The 21,362-nt window shown below is 42.9% G+C and overlaps 1 protein-coding gene across 5 annotated transcripts in view; it reads right to left on the minus strand.

The window, feature by feature from the left end:
* nckap5l (NCK-associated protein 5-like) overlaps nucleotides 1-21,106 on the minus strand; it is a 54,232-nt gene extending 33,126 nt beyond the window's left edge. For 2 of the 5 annotated variants that reach the window (XR_013963998.1, XM_080762745.1), the window contains exon 1: nucleotides 20,955-21,106. The gene's annotated coding sequence lies outside the window, so the exon portion shown is untranslated. Of the gene's footprint in view, nucleotides 1-3,819; nucleotides 4,114-18,577; nucleotides 18,654-20,954 lie in introns of those variants that run through there. The other 3 variants (XM_080762747.1, XM_080762748.1, XM_080762746.1) reach the window with 3 other exon arrangements.
* Nucleotides 21,107-21,362: the final 256 nt, after the last annotated feature.

Raw genomic sequence — 21,362 nt, forward strand, 5'->3', positions numbered from 1 at the left:
CTCTATAGTGCCAATCCTATTTAACTGTCTCGTTCCATATATACCCCCAATGCTGCTGCGACACCCAGGACTTCTGAAAAGACCTTGAGAAGCTGTCATTTAAATAAGGGGCGGGGGGGGGGGGCTCAGACCAATGTCACCTCTGCTGCTGAAGCTGTGGCCTTCCTCTAGCTTTCAGACTATTGGAACAGGAAACCGAAGAGCAGAGGAGGAGGTAGGAGGAATCCTCCATTGCCCACGGGAGATGATGCCGGCGCATAGTGTGTGTAGACGCCAGCCTCACCATAAGACCACAATCCCTCTCTCTCTCTCTCTCTCTCTCTCCCTCCTCTCTCTCATCTTTCCTTTTCATCTCTGAGTCATTCTAAAAGTGTAATGAAAGAAAGATGAATGAATAATTCAGCAGACGGCATTTAAGAACTCACCCACCCTTTTTGTATGTACTTCTGATAAAGATGGGAAGAACATGCCAGACGGCAGCCCCCGCACGCTATAGTCAAATAAATTGTGTCGTCGTCGTCGTCCCCGCCGCCCGCCCCCTTTTAATCCATTTTGACCTGAGATCAGATTTTAAAAAAAATGTCTAAACACATCTTGAGAGTTTTCTGGAAAAGCCACGTTTCTTTGTCAGTCGTTCTTCGACTTTTCAAAAATAGCAGACCTACAAGCTCGTAAGCTACGAGCTTGTAGATCTGCTATTTTCCAATAGCTATAAAAGCATAACGTGATGCTATAACACCAAAAAGGGGTTCCCGCACAAAATGGGTTAATTCAGCATTCCTACGAGCCTGTGATCTGGGACTCCCTATTAACTAAAGCTCTTCAGCAATTATGTTCAGTTTGCAACAAGGCGTCCAGTCATATATTAAACCCATATAAGACAACCCCCCCCCCCAACTGTCTGATAGCAAAGGGCCACTGCGTCTCACAAGTCAAGTGTGTCAGCGTGATCGCGTTTATCAAGACTGGTATCTGCCTGGTTGACCAAGCGACTTTTTAAACATAATTTTTGTATATATACAGTATATATAAAACTGAAGGGAATATTTCTTAGAAGAGTGGTTTAATTTGAAGTGCAGAAGCCAGCGAGTAATAATTTAGTTACAGAGGGGGTGGGTAGTTTATACGTTTAACTCACTCACTTTTCGGATATGCAGCTTCGATTTCTTTCTTTGTCTTTTTTTTCTTCTTTTAGCTATATTTCTAATCTATTTATGTTAATTGTTTTTCTTTGTGATGCGAAAATGCAAACCAACCGCATGTTAACTCACTCTTCATCTCATATTAACCCATTTTGACCTGAGATCAGATTCTAAAAATGTCTTCTACATCCTGACAGTTTTCTGAAAAAGCTATGTTTCTGTGTCAGTCGTTCTTTGATTTTTCAAAAATAGCAGACCTACAGTACAAGCTATGAGCTTCAGCTTGTAGATCTGCTATTTTTCAATAGCTAAAGCATAACATAATGCTAATAACACCAAAAGGGGTTCCCGCCGAAAATGGGTTAATTCTTCATCTCAAAGGCACTCTGTGGGGAAATGGCATCTGATCCTTCAAGATCTTCTCAAAGTAAAAACGGGATTTTGAGGAGTTTATAGCATCTGTCCCCTTCAATCTGAGTCATTTTAATATAAACCACGGTGGATCACCAGATGACAGAGAAGGTCTGTCTGATGTCCTGGCTTGTTCGCATGCACACCTTGTCCTTGCGAGCAAAGCCCTGGTGTCGTCTGTTTATCTGTGTTTGCCAAAAACGGAATAGCTAATCATCGGAAAACACATAAATGTAGCCTACTATTCTGTAAAGGATTTGACTCTCACCCCCAGACTGCTTTTTTCCCCCGTTTTTGGCAGCAGGAGACTGGAGCACTGATATGACGGTGCCATGTTGAGGACATTCTCAATTGAGCTGCACGTTCAAAGTCACTGGGGATCGTTAAGACATTCTGACCTGAGATCAGATTCTAAAAATGTCTTCTATACGCTGACAGTTTTCTGAAAAAGCTATGTTTCTGACCTGAGATCAGATCCTAAAAAGCTGTTTCTATGTCAGTCGTTCTTCGATTTTTCAAAAATAGCAGACCTACAAGCTCGTAGCGCTGGCGCGCTATGAGCTTGAGCTTGTAGAGCTTGTAGATCTTATTTTTCAATAGCTAAAGCATAACATAATGCTAACACCAAAAGGGGTTCCCACCCAAAATGGGTTAAGACACAGCCATGAGGGAGGGTAGAGCAGTGAGACCATGATATTCATGAAATGGGGCAAAGGCTGACAGAACTCAGAAACACAGAAATGCTCAGAAAATCTTCTTAAATCACGTCAGTCACACGTTTTGGGGGATTTGGGGACAGGCGATGGATGCCGTTTCAGAATACGTCAAAACAGCGGGGTTTCTTCCATCTGGAAAATCGGGTGCAAGGCTTCAGATCGAAGTTCTCAGTGTGTGTGTGTGTGTGTGTGTGTGTGTGTGTGTGTGTGTGTGTGTGTGTGTGTGTGTGTGTGTGTGTGTGTGTGTGTGTGTGTGTGTGTGTGTGTAAGATGTAAACAATGTGACGACGACACAACAACCCTAAATCCTTCAGATTTAGTTGTTGTATCAAACAACACGTGAGAAGGAAGGAGGATTCCTCCTCCAAAAATGTAGGCCAACACAGGCTTTAGTTTACACACACACACACACACACACACACACACACACACACACACACACACACACACACACACACCATTGCTGCTCCGCTATTTCAATCAATAATAGAGAGATGTGATCCCAAATAAATATTAAAGGCCACAGACTATAGGGCCCGTAACGCAGACAGAATCAGGTTATATAGCGGGGCTCTCCCATCGATGCTGCTTCCTCTCTCTGAGGTTTGGCAACGCGCACCGAGACAAATCCTACACAAGAAATATTTGGGGATGAGGAGGAGGAGGACGGAGGGAGGGAGGGAGGCAGCGGTGTGGAGTGAGGTTAGTGGGGGAGGGGGCTGGCTGAAAGGGGAGCTCTCCCTTCCCCAAAAGGATGTAAAAAGGTTGGACATGTGCCCAATGTATGTCTGAGAGTAATCATCAAACACGAAGGTTGGCTGTAATACCTTGTTGGACCCTCCTAAAAAAAAATCCCGGCTCCTTAACGAACCCCCCAAATTAAATGCATTAGAAATGTCCCCCGACATCTTTGCAGCCAACCACCCCCCCCCCCCCCCCCCCCCGCCCCCCGCCCCCCGCCCCCCCATTCCACAACAAACAACATTTAGGCTATGACTGAGCAGAACCCCCCCCACCCCCCACCCCTCCGCCATGATATCCCATTGGAAAGATTTATGACAACATGAGTATCGGTGACCAAAACAATCGCTGTCCTGATCCCCCATGTCGGTTAGTAGCAGCAGATAACAACACCAACTGTGTGATAAAAACAGCAACACGATTATAACCAGAGCACTAAAAATGTAGGCTATACAACACCACAGATGACATGAGGATCATCATCAGACTATACAACAACACAGAGAGAGAGACAGTGGGGACCAGGCCAGGCCTATCGACCTGCTCCAAACGCCTCCTCTCTCCATGTCCACTCCGATCCATCTGCTCATCAACAAACTAACAAAAACATCACATCACAACATGCATCAATCACAAGTCTTTGTTTGAATCATTATACTGACAGTAAAAAGGGACAGACAGAGAGAGACAGTGCCGTGGGAAAAATCCAGCTGCGACAACTGTATCAATATATATATATATTTTTTAACGTTTTCTGTTCTTTTTTTTTTTTACACACAATCACTGCATTCTGTGCTCTCTCAGCTCACCTTGCCGCGGCTGCCGAGCCCTCTCTCTGTCCTCCAGCCAGCACATCCAGAGAACATCAGAGCAGAACCAAAATGTAAAAAAGGCAACCAAATCAAAGACGAATAGGCCACACAACCTTACATTTGTATTTTCCAGCTGTCCGCGCCGCCTGCTGCTGTCCTCCCACGTTCTCGCGGCAACAAGGAAGCCGGTTTTCCTCTATCTACGCTAGCGGTAGTAAAAGCCCATCCTCGGGCATGTGTATTGTTGTGTGTGTGTGTGTGCCTGGGCTGTCTGCAGCAGAGGCTGCCATGTCTCCCATTGTTCCAGAGCGGAATGACTGAGGCAGGCTTCCTCCTATACCCGAATAGACCCTGCCTACTACAACAGCTGTGGACCAGCCCCCACCTCCACTCCCCTCCCCTCCCCTCCCCAACTCCCCTCCCTCCTCCTACAACTCCAACCTCTCTATGTGCTGCTTCCCCTGCCACTGACGCTAAACATTAACCCTACAGCTGCTGGCCCAGCCGCCCGCCCGCGCTGTAAAGGAGGAAAGAGGGGGTTATGTTTCAAAAGGGACCCCCAGCCACCACCACCACCACCACCACCACCGCCGCCGCCGCCGCGCATATAGCGGACAAAGGAGAGTGAGTAGTTAGCCTACAGAGAGAGAGAGAGGATATCCGACGGGCCGACGGGCCGTGCTATAGACTAATAGAGTTCTGTGGCAGCAGGGCCATTCAGTCAGTGCCCCCAGAAAGAACATTATATAGCAGCTCTGTGCTATAAGAGGATTTTTCCTTTTCTCAATCACATTGGGATTGATTCCAGTGTCTATGCTAACGAAAATAAATTGACAATTGACAATGATGGGAGCACTATAAACCTGAATTGGTCGTTTTCTTTTTGTCCAGTTGAGGTTATATGCATAGCTTACTATGACTGGTGAGTCTGCTCTATCCCTGGTATACAATATACTGTATCGCTAAAACAGCATTATAAATGCTTCCATGAAAAGAGGCCTCTGTGCTGCTGTATATCTGCTCCAGTCATGACTCATTTGGCCTGGAGTTATAATGGAGCCACATCACCTTCTATACTCCCAGACAATACAAAAGCGTGTCTGGTAGACTGGTACTGATAAATGACCGCATTGACTGACTGACAACAACACCACCAACGGGAAGAAAACACTGATAATGACTCAAATATGGGAAGTCGCCGTGGACAAAGCAGAACCACGAGGCAAACAAAACAAATCCACATTTTCACTTGGCAATGTTGGCATGTAGAAATATCTGACTGTGAATATAATGTAATCCATTTAGGCCTGAAGTCGAAATTCTTCTAAATCCTAAAAGGTTTTCTGTTTCTGTGTCAGCGGTGCTCAACCTTTTTCATGTGAAGGACCCCCAGAATCTTTTGTATTTGGCCGCGGACCCCCATCTGAAAATATGTTGTTCCAGGCAGAGACCCGCCCAGAAGCAAAGATTTGAGTTAAAAACGTTCTCTCTGAAAGAATATATATTCAAAGATTTGTGCCACATTTTCACGCTTAAAAAAAAATAGCAGACCTACAAGTTCATAGAGTGCCGCGCTATGAGCTTGTAGATCTGCTATTTTTCAACAGCTAAAGCATAACATAATGTTTAAAACACCAAAAGGGGCTCTCACTCAGGATGGGATAACCTTCAGATCTGTCCTACCTACACACTGACATGTGAAAGTTGGCCTGTTGCCCCCCCCCCCTTGCTACATTTATTTGACCCTAATTCACTAGATAGAAAGACGTGACCTGAATTGACTTCATCATACCAGCCCAGACTTCCTCTTGGTCAAAATCAAGCGCCCCGGGGTCATATCTCATGAATGTCACTTGTTAAGGGGGCCATTGCAATATTGGATCTGACAAATAAGTGCCGCCATCTATCCACATGCGGAAACGCATGCCAAAAAAATAAAACGCAGCTCGCCGTAAAAAAGCAACCTGATCAATTTCAAGATAATAAAACAAAATGAGTCAAGTAATTGTCAATTTGGCAAACAATTTGGAAAACAACATACATGTTATACTGCTATGCTAGCGGGCAAGATAAACCGGAACTGATACTAGTACAATCCTATATCCCAACAACATGTGACGGGCAAATCCATGCCTGCAAAATCAAAAATCGCAGCCAGGAGGACCACAAGAGCTTGTGTTACATCGTATTTTATCCTCTTATAACAAACACTGTCCAGTCCCCCCTCTAATCTGAGTCCACGTAGTGTTCAAAAGGGAGAAGACAAGCAGAAGACCCACGGTAACCTATAACGTAACACAACTTCAACCTATAGGGAGGCCGAGTCATGTTTACAATACAGTAAACAAACACGTGGGAATACATGTTGGTGTGTATCTGTGCAAACCAGGGGGGGGGCAGTCAGACAGATATTTCGTGAAGCCACTAAGGAAATCGGGACTTCAAGAAAGTTCATATAATGGCCTGTTGTGGCGCTGTCATTGGGCCCAAAAAACCCCATATCTCCATAGAGGTCCATGTATTTGGGCCCAACTTCACCTAGACTGTATTACCTTAATAAACATGGTCATGAATACTTTCTGCTTCCAGTCACTAGTTTAAAGTCTCATTTCTCATGTCATAATATTCTTTTTGGAAAATGATGGTCCCATTTATTAAAATAATTACTATAAAGTCGCGTATGTTCTGAGGGGCGTGGCTACCGTTACAGTCTATGATCGGGAGCCATCCCCCGTTCGATTCAAAATAAAAAACAACAAAGAAGAAGGGGGGGGGGGGGAGTCCCGCCTCGTTGTCTGTGCCAGCCAATTGCCAGCTGGGCCCAAACGGATCTAGAAAGATTGGCGATTTACTATTCAAGGACTGACTGGCTTCATCTTATGTCCATATCAGACCCGGAGAACGCTTTGTCCATATTATTTTATTTACAGTCTATGGCGCAAACCCACTTCCAACCTATATGTAGACACAGTAGCTGCACAACAGGACGTTGGCTTTTGACTTTGAATAAAGTAAAAAAGACTATGAGAGATTGTCAAACATCCCCTGTCAGATATTAATGCACGCCGACATCTGTATAGGATGAATGGGACTTTCAGGGACGCGTCGCCCCCTTTAAAAGGGTCAAAGGCTGAACAGGCCGACCGACATGACCTGAATGATAGCTCGGTCACATGGTATACCAATACCCTGCAGCCAACACAGGGGGAAGAAGGGCCAATATCCCACCACATAAAAGGGCTATTGTGACTCTCTCCAAGATCCACTTTCCACTAAGTGAGGATCTTCACTCGCTGTTCAAACACTCGACAGTATAACGTTAACGCTGGACAGAGAACGAGGCGTCGTGGAGCCAGTGTTGTTTTTGGCAGCAAATTTCTATTTTAGTTATAGTCATAGTCTTTGGGACTGAAACTTCATTTAGTTTTAGTCACATTTTATTTTAGTCACCTGGAATGTCTTAGTGTTAGTCTAGTTTTAGTCGACTAAATGTCATAGGATTTTAGTCGACTAAATCTGCAGTTGATTTAGTCGACTAAAATGTATTTTGATGTCGTCGTAATGAGTGTTTTTACACTTGCTGAAAATAGCCGATCTACAAGCTCACAACGTGCAACCAAGTGTAAAATGACTTATACTGGATCTCTTGTCCACTAGTCCCTTCCTAACGTTTTAGTCTAGTTTTTATTTGTCGACGAAATTGTCAGTATATTTAGTCTTAGCTTTAGTTTTCATTTAGTTTCCATTTGTTTTTGTCAGTGAAAATAGGTAGTCGACGAAAACATTTCTCGTCTTAGTTTTAGTCAACGAAAACAACACTGTCAGCAATGCACATGGAAATGGTTGTGAAAACATGTTAGGGAAGTGCCATTTAAGGGCTGCGACTATAGCAATTACTCTGTCAAATACATGTTTTATATAACAAAGAATTGATACAAAAAAATGTTTTTTTTTATCATTGAGTACTTAAGTCCTACATTTTCATACTTGTTTGTAGAGCAGGTTTGCACAAATTAGCTACGAGCTTACCATGTGTCGCATCGCGATCCGTGGTGAGCTGGTAGATCAGCTTGTCAACGCTCATTTTAAATCTTTTTGAGGGAAAAGGTACATTTCGATTTGTTTCAAACGGATTATCAATTATTTTAGCTATACACAGGTTTAATGTTTGTCTTTAGTTCAACGTTTGTTTAGTAGATGCATTGATAATTAAGGGAAAACGTACATAATGTGTCGTTTACGTCATATTGCCACTTTATTGTTAATGGCGTTTAACGTTTGTGTTGGTTTGTTTTACAACACCTAATCAACATGAGTTAGACTTTAATATATCAGCGCCCCTCACTTCACACGGGTGTGTGATTTTTTTTATAATCAATTAAATTGATTAGTGTTCTGTTCAAACCAGCATGTGAGAACTGTAAATATCGGATGAGGCAATGTGACTGGCTTCTGAAGTCTGAGGAAGAACTTGTATTGTATTGCCACGGTATTAAATAAAATCCTCTAAATGGGAGCTATTCTGTTCAGCTCTTCCTGCCTCTAATCTACAAACCTCCAATGTGCATCATGTAAAGCAATAAAAGCAATGACATTAAAGATGATATCACAATGCCATCGTTTGTCTCCAACTTACAAACAAAGCCATTTCCACACAAACCCCTCAAGGTGCTCTGGTGACGGAAACATATGCTTCATCCACTTCAAAACAAATTATCCCCATTCGTTTTCGGGGGGAAAGCATCTGTGTCATTTTAGATTTTAAAGCAGCTATATATAACGTGTGTTTTTTCAGAGATCCGTTAGGATTTAAGAAGGCATTTGTAGAATCGGCCTCAGAGGTCTATAAAAGGGTTCATATTCAAAGACAAAGAATAGAAACTGAACAAGGAAAATATGCAAAGGATGAGGATAAGGATATGCCATGATTTTTCTTTTCCCGTTGGCTTTTGGGCAGATGGTCGGTTCTATATTGACCATTCTTTATTCCGGGGGAAAAGGGCAGTTTGGGTGTTAGGGGAGCTGTCAGTGATGGAACTGAGTATTAAAGAGTTGTAAATCAGACTCGTGGGGTACAAACCCCCATTGAGAGGCAGACAGTTTAATGGGCAGTAATGTGCACAGCTCCATGTGAGGTTGGACGGCTAATCCACCTACAAGAAATGTGACACTCGTTCTTCTCTCTCTGCCAGGAAGATGGGCTGGGGGTCTACAGGGGCTGTAAAAAAAACCCCCACTGGTATCAGCGGAGGCCTCTTGTGTTCATTTGCATGAAGCTTTTAGTTGAAAGTCATTATGAAGGCAGCAGTCGAAGCTGGTAGAGCCATCATCACACCAGTAAAGTAGTCTCTCTGGGACCCTGATGCTAGCCATTTGTACAAGCTAACACCTACACTATTGAGGAGAATTTACTTTCAGGTGTACAACACATTAACCCATTTAGGCCTGAAAAAAATGTCTTCTAAATCCTGACAGTTTTCTGAAATACCTATATGTTTCTAGGCCTATATCACTCAATATTTCTTGTCAAGGACCCCAAAAATGATCTGTAATTGGCCTCCGACCCCCCCTCTGAAAATATGTTGTTCCAGGGACCTCCCCGGAACCAAAGATTTGAGTTAAAAACGTTTGTTCGGAAAATATATATTCCAAATTTGAGGCACATTTTCACGATTTTTCAAAAATAGCAGACCTACAAGCTCTTAGCGCGCCACTCGGCGGCGCGCTACGAGCTTGTAGATCTGCTATTTTTCAATAGCTAAATTATAACAATGTTTAAAACACCAAAAGGGGTTCGTTCGCGCCCAAAACGGGTTAAAAAGAAACATTTATTTTTCTTCCTTTCATCACAGTCTCATTCCACAGCCCACGGTATAACGTTCATAAATAAATTCCTCACAGGTGCTAAAGATTTCAAAGTATGCTCCATATAGCTCATTTCTGTAATGATAAAAGGGGGGCAGTAATGAAAACCATTCGTCATGACTCATGGCTCTTATAAAGACAAGGTTCACACTGCCTGTGGAATACTCCGGAGAGAAGCCCGTGTTCGTTCCCCTGGCCAACCTAGACTAAAACAAGCGCTGGAGGTAACTGGACAGCTAAAAAAAGGAACAATTGCATCTGGTTCGGTTGTTGTAACACGATATTTCCACGTGTGTCAGCAAAACGGCCTTTAAAAGCCTATTCCACGATGAGTCACATTTAAACATCAAAACCGTCCGTTGCACTCTGACTCCACCAGAAAGAAATGTAATGTGAGCGAGGCGCAGTATATACGAGGCCAGGACAGGTTAATCCAGGTCACCATCTCCGATATAGCCCTCGTAAAAGGATGTACGGTATAGTGACAGGGCCATTTTGCTACAGCAATACGACTAAAATAAAAAAGACTAATGCGCACGTTATACTTTAGTCGGGAGCTGGTGTTGCGCACCACAAATAGCAGATGTACAAGCTCACTGTCTTTGTCCGGTGCCCTGACACCGGCATGCAACTAAAGTAGAACTTTAGGCTTTTAGCACGTAACAGAAAAAAACGACACAGGATCAGAAAAGGTGGAGGAGGAGGTAAATTAGCCCATTTTGGGCCGGGAACCCATTTTGGGTGTTAGCATCATGTCGTGGCTTTAGCTATTTAAAAACATTTTTTGAAAAAGATCGAAGAGCGACTTGACATAGAATAGAAGACATTTTTTTAGAATCTGATCTCAGGTCAGAACGGGTTAAGAGACTTGACAAGGCATGATGGACTCCTCCTCGCTCACATCTGGCCACCAGGCCCCAGTCAGCACCAGTCAGACCAGAGGACCTTATAGTTATACCATCTCAGGCCGAGCCAACAAGCATGCTCTCTCCCTCCTCCTCCTCATCATCCACATCCTTTCCCCTGCTGTTGGCCAAATGGAACGTCTATTTATGGATCTGAATAAAGATTCATGGTGAGTCCATTGATGTTATAATAATAACCCATTCTGACCTGAGATCAGATTTTTTTTTAAACGTCTTCTACACATCCCGACAGTTTTCTGAGAAAAGCTATGTTTCTATGTCTGTCGATTTTTCAAAAATAGCAGACCTACAAGCTCACACACTCGGTGGCGCGCTATGAGCTTGTAGATCTGCTGTTTTTCAATAGCTAAAGCGTAGCATAATGCTAACACCAAAAGGGTGTCCCCGCCTAGAATGGGATAAAGTAGGTCATATATGGGGGTTAAACCCTGTTACGTGTAAAATGTAAAGCACACCAAAAGATGCTTCGTGTCTGCGCTTCTCTCCCACAGCAGCAGTGGTCAACTACTATACGATCTCCATAGGAAATGGTATATGTCACTGTTTTCCAAAGCATTATACACGTCGCATTGTTGGGGGGGGGGGGGGCTTGAAACCGGATGCCCATGAGACAAACCATTCAAGGGCATAGTCAGATCTAACGCAAAAAAATCAAACCCGTGTGAACTGAGTGGTGCAACTCCCCTCTCTCTCTCCCCCCCCCCCCCCCCTCCACCTCACTCTCTCTCTCATTAGCAGGCAACAGTACAGCACTATCTCTCTCTCTCTGTTTGGCAGAACAGCGCCCCTACTGGTACTAAATAGTCATACTCGTGCTCATACATATTAGTCACATAGGTGAACGTCACATACATAGGTGAACAACACGGACTTTGCTGTTCCTTGGAGTGGTTGCGCCACTCAAAAAGGGACACAAGCACCTTGTAGGTCTGTAGGAGCAGTGCTTTATGGATTGAACAGGCGTGGGTGGGTGCCGGGTGGGTGCATTGCATGCACGCTGCAGCCCGCCCGGGGCCCCCAATAACAACGTTATTTTAGGACACGTCAAAATAAAGTCTTGGGGCAACACAAAGCAACGCTCAGTACACACAAAGGGAGGAGGACGGCCTAAATATAGATATATTCTTCCATCTATAAATGAGCTTAATTGCTCCAGTTCTCCGTTGAAAATGTTCATAACAGTAAACCTACCTATTAAAACTGCTTTGCTATGATCCATCCAAAAGAAAATTATAGCCATTTATACTCCCTTTCTTGGCCAAACAGGGCATGGTAGTGAACCGGCTTGCTTGAATTGATTAAAGCTACATTCCAAGCCATATTTTCCCTGGCCTGGACTGATGAATTGAATGTTTGTTACAGCTGCAGCTAACGCAGTGTTTTGCCAACTCCAATGTTTGTGTGAGCAGAGATTCCTCTGCTGGGTGTATTCCTGAATGAGTCCTCGGCACTTGGCGGTATATAGCTCCACACTCTTGACACTCACACATTGGAATTCCTTAAACCAATTTAATCATACAAATCATAATAACAGGCCATATTCTATGGAGTAACACGCTTTAATTATGCAAAGAGAACCAACATGGTAAGGGCAATGGTGGTAACTTGTTTTAGTTTTAGACACGAGTTGATCTAGATACTTATTTTCATGCAACGCGACCACTTAAACCCATTTAGGCCTGAAAAAGAAGTCTTCTGAAACAATAATATATAGGCCTATTCAAAGATTTGCGCCGTATTTTCACGATTTTTCAAAAATAGCAGACCTACAAGCTATGAGCTTGTAGATCTGCTATTTTTCAACAGCTAAAGTATAACACAATGCTTAGTTAAAACACCAAAAGGGCGCCATAATAATAATTCAACAGAATAAGACAGTCTAATATAGGCTCCTGATGCAACACGGGGGCTTAAGTTGCAGATCTAGTATTTTCCTTTTTGAAAATGTTTGGAAACGTTTCACCTGTATATTGGCATGACATGGGCATGCCAAATGTCAGTTATATTATACATATGGATTTAAAGAACAAAGAGAAACAACACAGGGGCCATGGGGAGAACAACGAACACAGGCAGAGATAATTCCTTTCATCCATATGTCTGCAGCGTGCAAGTCCGTGTGTGTGTGTGTGTGTGTGTGTGTGTGTGTGTGTGTGTGTGTGTGTGTGTGTGTGTGTGTGTGTGTGTGTGTGTGTGTGTGTGTGTGCGTGCGCGTGCGTGTGTGTGTTTAAAGCGCAGTACTACTAGTGATCATGGTGATGTTCTGCCGTATCTTCCCAGCTCCTTAGACTTAGAGTATTGGACAGAATATTTCTGCATGCTAATATCAGCTCCATTTAGTGCCCGGGTTCGCTGTATATAACCATGGTAACGGTAGGTATAAACCTGCATGCACATCAGACGGCAGTGAAGGGATGAAGGGGCTGAACCCGATAACTGATAAGGAAACAGGTCCCAGTCAGACACCCCAACCAACCCACAAACCTTAGCCTATCTTCAAAGCACTGTGGCCTGGCCGGAGCATTGACGCAGAGGGGAGGCCAATCCACGGGACGGATGCATGTGAGATTGGCTTAATCCATTTTGGCCCTGCAACCTCGAAATTTAAAAAGAAAATCTTTCTAAATCCTCCTAGTTTTCTGAAATAAATATTTTCACGGGGGTTTTTCAAAAATAGCAGACCTACAAGCTCGTATGAGGTTGTAGATCTGCTATTTTTCAATAGCTAAAGTATAACATAATGCTAACACCAAAAGGTGGTTCCCGGCCCAGAATGGGTTAACCCATTTTTGACTGAAGCCGATTCTAAAAAAGCCTTCTAAATGCTGACCTATACGTTTTCTGGAAAAACTTCAAATATTTATATAGCAGCATCCATTTTTTGTAATTTTTTGTAATACTGTACATACTGTACAGAACCCCAAGAGGGGTTCCCAGCGTCCAGAAGGGTTGGAACACCAAAAGGGGTCCCCGCCCAGAATGGGTTAACCCATTCTGACCTGAGATCAGATTCATACGCGGTTTCCACTGGACACACACTGGTCTGATGAACCCATTCTGACCTGAGATCAGATTCTAAAAATGTCAGTCGTTCTTCGATTTTTCAAAAATAGCAGACCTACAAGCTTGTAGCACGCCACTCGGTGGCGCGCTATGAGCTTGTAGATCTGCTATTTTTCAATAGCTAAAGCATAACATAGTGCTAACACCAAAATGGGTTCCCGTTCAGAATGGGTTAAAGACAGCAGGAGACTATCTGCCTCTGAACTGTCTGTGTACTGTACTTCTGAGAGATGTCACACTGACCAAATTATTGTCCAATTACTCTTTCCTTACAGTATGGTGGTGAAATAAGGCCAGGAGAATCTAGTCGTGATAGAACGGCTGACCTTGACTGTCTGCCAGTAGTTTATGCCAAAAGGTTTTTTTTGCTCCAGTTATCCCATATTATGGCAGTGGAACTGTCCCAAGGGTTTATGTGGCATTGTTCTAAAACAATGGTGGCTTGGTACCCAGTCCTCGGGGAAGTGGGAACTAATACTGATTTTGTAAATGGCATCAACTTTAAGTACTTACAATTAAGTAATCCCTGGCATGCTTTTTTACTTTCATTATGAAAGTCTTCAGACTGTATATGCAGTGTCTATATGAGGCTGTGTTTGCAGCGAGATGTTGTAGCGCACAAAGGCGTGCAGAACATCTGTGAACAATTAGAGAGGCGAAAGGGGTGAGTGAGCACTTATACTGCCCATTACACTTGAATAAGTCACTGGCTCTCTGCTTTACGTGATGTAATGCTGAACAGCTTGTGTATTGCACTATGCAGTCACAAAGCTGCACTGGGACAGAGCCTTCACTAAACTTCAACTTAGGGCTTGCTGGGCAATATAGCGATACTGTTATTATTTTTTTACTTTAAATTTTTATCCCACAATTTTGTACACCCGTTTTTTCACCCATTGTCAATTATCTAATGTAATCCTGGGCTCTATACACTCCCTCTGCCAACCTGGGGAGAGCAACGGACTGGCCTCATATACTTCCTTCTATGCATAGGAAATTGTGGAGGGCAGCGATCCAGGAATCCCAAGTTGGTGTTGGCTAGACCTCATGCTCGCAGCAACTAACTGTTATAACTATTTGGAATATAGTTGTTCATATTTCACATTTCATTTCATAATGTTTATTTCATAGTATTATTATTTACAGTTTACAATGTGAAATATGAACAACTATCTATTATACATTAGAGAAGTTGTACCCAATAAGTTGTACCCAAAAGAAACCCAAAGCCACAACAGCTACGTCGCTGTTGCAACACCCACAACACCATCTTACACACTACACCCACACACACTCACACGGCAGTGACGTCACACACCTACCCTTCGCAGTGTTGCAACGCTATCTCCTCCTATGTCGCCCCTCACCAACACTGAACACCACCCGCCAAACAATGGTCTTTGCACTGCCACCAATAATGCCTCCCTTCCACACTCACGCCGGCAATGCATTTGTTTACTACAAACATTATCGCCCCAATCACCCACACCCCCGAGCCTTCCCTACACGGAACACTAACCACTGTTGCCTATGCTGTTGCCCCAACAGACCCAGAAACAAGGCCTTTAAACCACGCTACTTACACACACCACAACTCGCTTACAATTCGCAAACCTGGCAACACTGCCCTGTCTTCTAATAGGCCCACATCAGGCCCACACTAGCTTTCACAGTCTCAGAATCTGATCTCACGCAGGAGAAGAGAAACGAGGAAGGAGAGGAATTGGAGCCTCACGATTTTGCTTATTCCTTCTAAATCTCTGTATTTAAAATATCACTGACTCAGCGAATCCCTTAGTTACATCAACATTGTTCTTTGTCAGTACTTGGTTCGTGCCTAAATATTACGATTACACGGATCGCTTTGGCTATTTTCGCCTGACAGCCAACTGCCGAGTACACATACACACGCCTGCACGCACGCCTGGCGTGCACACACACGCACGCCTGGAAACCACAATCTCTGTCTCTCTCTCTCTCTCGCCACGCCACACACACACAGGAATAGCCATGCAGGCAATTTCCTTCTTCCCATAGTGCGCGGCAACGTAACTATCTGGGATGAGTGGCCGCAAAGCGGCAGCAAAATTCTAGTATTCCAAATAGTTGCGAACGCAGTGAGCACTTACTATGAGACCTAGCAGATCATGTCTGTCTGTCTGTCTGTCTGTCTGTCTGTCTGTCTGTCTGTGTGTGTGTGTGTGTGTGTGTGTGTGTGTGTGTGTGTGTGTGTGTCTGTCCCGCTGTTACCCAAATATGGAGTGTGTTGCATCAATCACAAACAAATCACTCAGCTCCATATATGGGCACAAAAGGGGCCAGGTCAAAAACTTAACTTAAAAAAAAAAACTTAACTTAAAAAAAACATATAAGGAGTCCCCAAAGCAGCTATACGTCCAAAACCCAAATATGTACGAGCTGCGTTCGCTTCCCGCGTTTGCGCGTCTTACTTGTTATAACACTAACTAACTAACTATGCATGAGGAGTCCAAGCTGCTTCTTTTCACCTGACAGGTAGGAAGGAGTTTCCCTGGTTGGACGTGGCATAGTGGAACATGTTATATTCCATTAGTATAACCAATATAGCGATATTATATCGATATAATCGATATTGTGATATAAAATTAGATATTGAATCAGAACCTGAACTCAACTATATTGTCACATCACAGGTCTACACTTGTAAAAAAAAAAGAAAAAAAAGAGGTTGAAATTATTTTTTGTGCAAGCTCCATCATTTGTAGTTTTCAGGAGGGGGAGGGGGGAGTGCAGAGAGAGCGAGCGAGCATGGAAAGAAAATAAATAATAAAAATAAAATACATTTATATATCAATTATAGCATAGCAAATAAAAAGTACCAGGTTATGTACATGAGGTCAGACATAAGATGCAGGTTAAGAAAAAGACAGCAGCAGGTGCAGTACATGAGGCACAGCACCATAATGATAAAGAATGTACAGTATATGCTATGTTATGTGCTAGTATAGTGACATAGCCCCATAATGGAACCTCTCCCTCCGCTATACTGTAGCCGGGATGCACACGTAGATCCGACACAGCAAAGGTCGGACATGCGGAAACAACGGTGGGACATGTGGTTGAACATGCGCAACATGTCGTAACTAAAGCCTGTACCCCTGTAGCCTGCATGTTCATGCATAAAAGTCCTATTCAATCTGACCAGGAGAGGCAGTAATGTTGCCTCTGTGTCTGTGGCCACAACTTCCTGAAAAACATGGAACCAGCTGACTAAATAGGCAATTTAAGCGCTTGTTTCAACCTGTCACTTAGATGTTCTTGTGCGGTAAAAAATAAATAAAATACAAAACAAAATGTTCATCGGTTCTGAACGCTGCCGATAGGCTAAGAGGGTGGAACCTCATCTCGGAGCTACAGTATAGAGCGCTGAAGTCTGACGTCAATATCGGTAGAGGGCGCTAAGTCCACGGGTTCACGTACTTTTTATTTGCATTGTAATTGCCCATAGGGGGATTTTAGATCGCTTCATATAGATAGAAAAATAAGCAAATCCTCCCGGCCGTTTCACTCATATGGATATGAAGAATCTAGTAATCTACTGACTGTGAGAAAACGCTAATGTTACTGCTGCTGAATTAGTTATATTTTCGCTAGAAACAGACTGTAATATGAGTGACTGACTGTCATCAACGATACATTACAGAGACACCTCCCCGACAATATCGCCGGGGCAGTTTGTTTATTTTTGGACCACAATGCTTATATTATATATATATGCTTATATATAGACAATTTTAAGATGACCCATGTTATTCTCCATAGAGAGGTTCCATATGGGGCTAGTAGTGCCATACTAGTCCAGGAGTTCTCAACGTTTTTGGCTGGGGACCCGTGGAAATGCTTTAGCTGTGTTTTGCGACCGTCGCAGATTACTATGAAAACTTGCAAAACATGTCTGTCCGAAGTCGTGTCACTGTCACGTCCTATATGGTTATCACTCAGTCCATCATGCCTCGTGACATCACTTCTCCATATATGGCCTTCTCCATATATGAAGATCACGACACAGACTTCATCAAACCCTGGATACATGGAGAAGACTGGATCATCACCTAGATCAGAGATATATGGAGCCGGCCAGCAACTCTACATCTGACCTCAAACCCTTAGATCTCTATATATGGAGCTGACCTGTTCTGACATTCCATATGTTGATCTGACCTCATCAAACCCTATAGTGTGTCTTGAGTGTACACTGTACACTCAAGACACGCTCCATATATGGCCAGACCTCATCAAACCTGTACACTCAAGACACTGCCCCCGATGCCACCCTTAGATCTCCATATATGAAGCTGACCTAGCTCTGGTCCATAGCTCTAATGCATTGCATTCAGAGCTGTTACTGTCAACTACTTTAGCGTAAATAAAAAGAACGTTTTTGCTACTCACCAAAACAAAGGCGGGTTGTGTCATTAGAAAGCCTACTTTCCTTAGTGGGAGCACTCTGAGCCCCCCCACCACACGTATAAACGGTACTTTTTGGGCAAAAGAGGATTTCGTTTCCACCGGGAAAAAAATACTTTTAGTTACTCCACTGCGCCTTCTACCGACATTGCCCAGAGAATTGCCTCATAGAGAATATATTTCCTCCAGTGAAAAGAAAATCCCTTTCTCGCCAAAAAGTAGCGTTTATACGTGTGGTGGGGGGCTCAGAGTGCTTCCACTTCTTTTTATTTACACTAAAGACGAGAGGCTGGTCATTCATGCGAGCGGCGGAAGTTGAGAGTAACATAGATCTAAATGCAACGCATTAGAGCTATGGACATGAGCTAGAGCTGACCTGTTCTGACATTCCATAATGTTGATCCGACCAACATCAAACCCTGTACACTCAAGACACCCTCCATATATGTACATACTGTATGTTGATCTGACCCCCGCCCAGCAGTCTCCCGTCACCCAGGCGGATGCGCTTCTCGCCCTCAGGGCGTCTAACTGGTATATTATCGTCACAATATTGATATGGAGTTATTTGTCCATATTACCCAGCCCTACTTCAACTCGGCTCAAGGCCCAGCCTTAGCACTCTAACACAGATGTATAGGTACATGATCACATCCACGCAGGTGAGCACACACACACACACACACACACACACACACACACACACACACACACAAACATCGATCAACAATGTAGGTAACCAATGTAGGTAGCCAAATGGACCCTAACCAAATCCATTTGTTTCCATTTGTACACTCTCAGAGTTAAATTAACATTGATTTTACAATTTTTACACACACACACACACACACACACACACACACACACACATACCCAAACCGATCAACAATGTAGGTAACCAATGTAGGTAACCAAATGGACCCTAACCAAATCCATTTGGTTCCATTTGTACACTCTCAAATCAAATTAACATTGATTTTACAATATAAATTCAAATTGAGGGTACCAGAGATAGAAATGCCATTAAATGGCATTGTATTTGCATGCAATGTAGCCTAAATGCATGTCAAACTGAGGGGTCCTAGTTGAAAATCACTGCTGTTAAAACTTAAAATCTTCTCTCATGGGGGTCCCTGGCATATCTTTTCTAATGGGGTCATGTTGGGGGTCCTTGACATGAAAAGGTTTGGGAACCACTGCATTATGGATCAAAATATGTTGAAAGAATATGAAATCTAGTTCTCATGAAAATACATTCCGAATGCCATGTCCCGTACAATATCACAAACGGGTCATATCAAGTGGCATCCATCAACAAAATAAATGTAAAAAAATTCAACCAATCAACTGAATAAGCTAGAGGCCTTTATTTTCAATATTAATGCATTTCTTCGCTCATCTCCATGGTAGACTGGTCAGTTTTGGAAATCTGAGGTTTGGATGTACAAACTTGTAATGTGAATGTGTCTTATCATGCTTTAAACACTGAATACATTGAATCACTAAAGCAAATGTTCGAAGTCTGCTAGAAGTTTATCAGTTTGACAAAAACATTACATTTCTCAGGCACCTACCACTTAGTTCGCACCTATTCACTTCAATCTCCCAGTGAAAAGAAACTAAGGGATTCGATGCACAGTTGCACACTGCACTGTATATTTCACATGATACAATATAGGCTATATAGTATTAAAGTACAAGAGAAGGAAATAGCAAACAACAAATGTCAGTGACATGACATCAACTTTTAAAATCACTAGACTCTAGTTCTTTGTATAACTAATAAGTACAATTTGTAAGTGGTGTAATTTGTTTTATTGCCAATAAAATCGGTGAATTTAATTCAGAATGACACCGAATTTCTGTAGAGGGCCTACTATATTCCTTGTACTACTATAGGATTAAACTATAGTTTAATTGAAGTAGACTACCAATCTGATGCGTTACCTTCACCTGAATAGGCTAAGTACAAGCAGAACCCAATGGTACTGAAGTTTCTGACATTTTGGAGACCCAGTAGCCCGGTTCGGCACGAATCGATTGGGCTGACCCACGGGGTTCCGAGAGGGGCTAGGCTAAGCAGAATCAGGTGTCTGACTCGTTATTCTTTAATTCAAAAATAAATCAAACATGCAATCATTTGCTTTGTTGGAGTTGTAATGTCACTTTTGTCAATTTCAATTTTCAATCTGAGCATATAAATTACATTAAACTGATTGCAAGTTAATAGTACATACTGTACATCAAGTAGGCTACAATAAATGTAGACACCATGTTCACTGCACAAGTAGGCTATAAAGACATTTTTTACAAGTTTACCTACCGGTATGTATTATTTCCTATGTTTCCCCCATCACAAAGTGATATGTGGATGCGACTACTGAGCACTGCCTCCGTTCCCTTTCTTCAGATTTTCACAAATTCATGTCGAGTCGAGCTTAGCTGCTTAGGCCATGTGAATTTTGCCCCAGATACATGTCCGGCCAAAATAACTATAGCAGCATGACTTGTGTTTACAAGATGCAAATTTGTCTTTGGGGTAGGCCCTCCAAGCCTACCGAAAAATCCCCCCCACCCACCCCCCAGCATGCTGTTCCGCCTTGGATACACGTCGAATTCTCCACAAATGCAAATAAATAGACAAACAACAGTTATAATATACATATTTGCCATCAAGCTCTTGGGGAATGTATATACGTTTACCATTCCCCTGTGAAAAAATAAACCGCTCACTGTCGGCATTCCAACAAATCTCTCCCCATCTGAAACGAGTAACGTTATGCTAACATTACAGGACACGAAATGGCTTTTTCCACGTCTAAGAAAACTCACCTCATTTGGTTAGCCAACGATAATTGTCTTCAGACATCGCTAATTAAAAATAAATAAAAGACTAAACTTATACTATTTGACCGAATAACGCGTTAACACACATTTTCCTCTTCTTGCGGCGACTAGTCCTTTGCGGCAGCCACTCTCTCTCGCCAGCGTTTGGTGTTTGGGTTGAATGAGGAAAAGTGATGTCATTGCATGAAATCACATTACCCGCCCCATTTTTTTTACAGGAGATTGTGTCCCATGTTGCCAAACATAACTTCACCATATATACTTAAAACTTTTCCATGATTGCGGGTTTCAGAAATCTAAATATTCTAAATGCATTATTCTGTGCTCTAAAATAACTTGGTATACAATAAAATCTGCACGGATTTACAGCAAATCGTACAAATGTTTTCTCCA

The sequence above is a fragment of the Protomyctophum bolini genome, assembly GCF_963924005.1.
Source record: "Protomyctophum bolini genome assembly, chromosome: 5".
Classification (NCBI taxonomy): Eukaryota; Metazoa; Chordata; class Actinopteri; order Myctophiformes; family Myctophidae; genus Protomyctophum; species Protomyctophum bolini.